Consider the following 5,280-nt stretch of genomic DNA (forward strand, 5'->3'; position numbering starts at 1 on the left):
TACTGGTGCAATATCGCATTGAGTGTCTACCACTACTGTTTTTTTAAACCAGTTTTTAATGCGGCTTTACCTGCTTAGCTAGCAGGTTCACGGAGAGGAATTGTAACGCTTCTTGACATTTATGCAAAGAGAAGAAAACATGATCTGGGGAGACAAGGAGTGTGGACAAGAGTCGTTTATTATGTAGGGAGTGCATGTACGTTTGTATGTTGCAACCACTTTTTTTTGTTAATCTTATTGATATAATTATACAATTTGACCCCATTTATTGGTTGATTTAAAAAATTTAAGATATGAAGTCTGGTATAAATTAAATTTGTTGATTGAATCGGCTATGTTTTTCACTTGAAAAACCCATTTAATCTAAATAGATTTTTAATAAATTAAGCGATTTCATCAAATTCAATCCAAACCTGTTGAAGGAAGGAATTTATGGCGTAAACCTAGGATTTATTATTTTTTGATAAATATAAAAATATATGGTGATCACCGACATCTGTAACAGCTAGCACCTTCTACCTCTACTACGGCGGCACCACTCGTAACATCCGTCACTAGAACTCCACCTGATTCGTTGACGCCATCGATCGCCTGAAGAATCAAAGAAAAAGAAGGCCTTTATATATAAAAACTATTACCTTTCTCGTTTCTCCAAAATTCATTAAGGTAAGTTGATGGATCTTGATGAGGAGCAAGGATCATGCCTAAATCATTTTTTTTATCATTCATTTTGCCTGATATCATTTAACATGTTAGAGTCGAAGCTTGAAGTCTTTTTTATGATAGTTATAATCATGCGTGAAGACGTAGATATATCACCAATTGCATATTGTGGTATATAAGATTCAGACTCTAAACTTCATGGATGAGCTCTCTATAAAGAGCTCACTTATCACTAAACCAACTCATTATTGGTTAGTTTTTTACAATGTTGATATAATACACGTATGATGTATGTGTTAGAAGTGGTGTTTGCTATCATTACTAGAAAATTGATAACAAAAAAGAAGCAACGGAAACTATTAGGTCATGGATTACTGATGAAAATACTAACAAAAATTTCCATTAAGAATTTTAGATGAAAATAATGATAGAATAAAAAAATATATTGAAAAATAAGTTTTGGGATAAAAAAAAATTAAACCCTGATTTTCTAGTCATCATATTGATCGAAATCTAAGAAAATCAGACGACATATTGTCTATTAAAAAAAAAATTGAGATGGACGACATGTTATCCACCTCAGTTGTAAACAAAAAAAAACAATTAGGGCCCAATCACGTAGGCCTATCAGGGCAGGCCCGCGCAAGGGCCTTGACAAAATAGGTCATGCCCAGGAGCGCCTAGCCTTTGTTTTTTTTTTCTGCTCCTTTTTAAATTAATGATTCTTTTATAGTTTTTTAATCTATTTTTTAATTTATATTTAAATTAATACTCATTCTTCCTTTTATTTTATTTAGAGAGTTTCTTTTAAATGATAATTATTTTTTATTTATGCATTTAAATATGAAGAGTTTTTCTTATTTATTTATAATTCTATTTTAATCTTTTGTATGAATGAACTTTATTTTTGAAATTTTTTTCAGATAATATTTCTAATATATACAACCTTGCATAATATTTTTTTTCTCCTTTTTATTTTATTCAATCAATTTAATTTGTGTCTCTATTTCTATATATTATTGTTTGCTTAAATAAAAAAAATTATCTTAATAAATAAATTTAGTAAACACGATAGGGTGAATGTCATGTTTTTCGATATTAAATATCTTAATCAACACCTATCTTTTGATTCTTCAAGATTTATTATTTTTTTGGACACACGGTTCTTAATTTATTTAATTACATTTATGCATAAAACTTTTGATTTGAATTTAAATTTTTTAAACTACAAAAATACATTGAAAAAACCTATATATATAATTTTTTATATAAAATAAAAATATCTAACTCAAACACGAGTTAACATAATTAGAATTCTTAGAGTAAGACCATGGTAGCCCGAATACTTGGAAGATAACTCCATGCGGTAGGAGCTCTAGTAACGGAAGAACAACGTACCGATTTGGGTGGTGAATTTGGTGGTCACGCTGGACCTAAGACTATAAAGAAGGTTTGTTGCTGGGTTTCTGAAATCGAATGTAATGCTTTCTTTTGCCAAGTTAATTTGCAAATCTTGCTGCAAATTGCAGAAGCAGCAGGAGGAATTCCTTTTTGTGGATGAAGCAGCAGGAGGAATCATTTATGTTATGAACAGTGCAAAAGTTGCAGTCATGTTTGATATTTAATTATGGTTTAAGTCTTAATGATGAACCGGCCAATGCAAAACAACTGTTGAAAGATAAAGTTACAGATACCCCCAATGAGGAAGTTTTCGATTATGATATTCCGTTTATAATTTTATTAATAATTTTTAATTTCGATGAACTTTTTTTAAATATCATCAGATTTTTCCATCATCAGTGCCCAGATGTTTCAGTAGTGTCTCTTCACTAGCTACCATAACTTTATATAAAAACAGTTAAAAGTAAAATAAAAAAACTTATGTATATATCAAATAAAATAAATTGAAAACATAAACTTATGTATATATCTTTAACACGGTTGTGTTTCACTAATTTGCTTGTAAAAATTAATTTTTTTCATCAAATAATAATAAAATTAGATGTATATGAAATTGAGTGAAAGGCCTGCATGCATAATCCCTTAATTTTTTTTTATTTTTGATGGTATGCTACCCTCATTTCTTAACATTATCTGATATTACCTTGTTTTTAGCTACTGTAATAGCAGAAAAAATAGGGTAGAAGTTTTTTCTATTCAAAAACTAAAATTTAAACTTATATTTTTTAAAAAATAAGATAACTAGTTAAAAAAGGAAAACCCAAAACCAACACAGCATGTAAACTACTATCAAAACACGCTCCACAGATCCCAAACACCAAACACGCACGCTAGCAGTCACCACCACCACCACCACCGAAGCAGATCACAATCCATCATGACCACGAACGCGAACCGCGCGCCAGCAAACACCAACAAAATCGAGACGCCACCACTGTCTTCCTTCATGGATTGCAGATCCACTACCTGTTAAAGTTTTAGCTTCTGATGATTTGAGTTTTAAGTGTATATTTGTGTGTGACAAAGAGAGAGAGAGAGACTGGTAATTTGGGTTTTTTTTTTTTACCAAATTTGTTTAATTTAACTCCTAAAAAAAATTTAAGGTTCTGAAAGAAAAGACCTTTTTTTTATGGTATAATTTTTATATTCATTGCCTCATATTTTTTTTCCGGGAATAAGAGTCGATTATTCTTAATAATAATAAAAAAAGTGTTAATTATTCGTTTAGAGAATGTATTTATGATTTTTTTTTTCATTATTTTGTAAAAGCCAAGACGTGCTATAAAAGGCCTGATACGTTTGTCATGGGTGATCGAGTTTTAAGGGCAGGACAGAACCTGAACCTTCATATAAATATGATATCACAGACAAAAAAAAAAAAAAAAAACAACTCAGGGACTCAAATTATATTAAAAAAACGCGAAGGACTAATTTAATGTGGATTTAACACTCAGATTAATTTTTAACCCAGAAATATCATATAAGTTTGGATTTTTCAACATGAATATAATATTGAAAGTGTCATATAACATCCAATTAACCTAGGTTTTTTTTTATCATATCAATACCTTAACTTGATTTTTTCTCAACCTCAAATCTCATATCAATTGTGGATTCTAGACCAATTAAGGTTTTATAATCATGTTAAATGATGATAAATTTTGATTTCTAACACATGTGTAACGAAAAATTCTCAAATTACTAGATAAAAGTTAGGTTAACTGTGAGGTTATCCTGATCTCACAACTTGAATCGCGGGTTAACAAGTTGACATGAGTTAACTCGATTCATTGTTTTGTTCATTTTTAATTGAATATGTTTTTTTAATATTATTTTTATTTATTTATTTTTCAATTTCATCTTCAACATTAGATTATTTAGAAATTGAACTTTGTAATTTTTTTTTAATTTGCTTTATATGAAGTTTTCTAGTCTCATGGATTCAGTTTTCTTTTTTAACATTCACCATTGTATCTATTGAAAATGGAGCTTTGTAATTTTTTTATTTGTTTTTTATGAAATTATCTCAGTCTCGTGACTTAGATCGCGAGTTTAACATGTTAGCTCGGGTTGACTTTGATTATGTTTTTTTTTCTTATTTCATCTTTTAATTTTTGATTGATTAAAATTTGGGTTTTGTAATTTGTTTTAATTTGATTTTTATAGGGTTTTCTCAATTTCATGACTCGGGTTGAGGGTTTGACAGGCTAACTCAGGTTGATTGATCTTTTAGTTTTTTTACCTTTTAAATATATTTATTTTATTCTATCATTTAGCATTGGGATAATTAAAAATTAGCATTCATAATTTATTTTAATTTTCTTTCTATAGATTACATGGTCTCATGATCTAAGTCGCAGATTTAACAGATTTAGGTGTGTTTGGGAGTGTGATTGAACCATGGTTCTGAAAAATTTTGATTTTTTTTTCAAATTAATTTTTTTGTGCTTTTAAATCATGTGCTAGTATCAAAAATAAATTTTTAAAAATAAAAAAAATATTATTTTAATATATTTTAAAACAAAAATTATTTTGAAAAGAAATCTTTACCACACTTCCAAACAAACCCTAAGACACTTTCATGTTAAAAAGTAATATAAAACTATTTTTGAAACCTCACTTAACAACTTAAACTATTGAATTGAGATAATTCTTTGATATTTTATTATTGTAAAATTTTTAATTTGGCCCTTTAATTTTTTTTTTCATAATAGTTATGCATTCGGCCCTACAAAAATAATATATTTTCTCCGCAGCCTCTTTAATTTGGTCCTATAATTTTTATGATTGTAATCCCCACTTAAAAATTCCTGGTTTCACCTGAATCTAGACAAACTTGAGAAACATAATTGCAAATAATTATTTATAATTTAGAAATCGTACATTCATTATTACACATATCTCATATCTAGACTTTGTTTGGGCGAAACCCACAAGATTCAAACCAACCAGGTTTTTAATGGACATGCACTTTATTCATCTTTGGACTTTGGTTTACTCAGGATGAGGCAGCACAGGATCTTCCATGTTCTTGCAACTTGTAGTTGTGTTGATGATGCAATTTTCTGTGCTAAATAGTGTAACCTTTGGAATGATATTCTCTTTTTCTCGTGACATACCAGGGACTTGACAAGAAATAAAAAACAGCACTTAAAC

This window comes from Populus nigra, chromosome 6 (genome assembly GCF_951802175.1).
Source record: "Populus nigra chromosome 6, ddPopNigr1.1, whole genome shotgun sequence".
In the NCBI taxonomy this organism is placed as follows: Eukaryota; Viridiplantae; Streptophyta; class Magnoliopsida; order Malpighiales; family Salicaceae; genus Populus; species Populus nigra.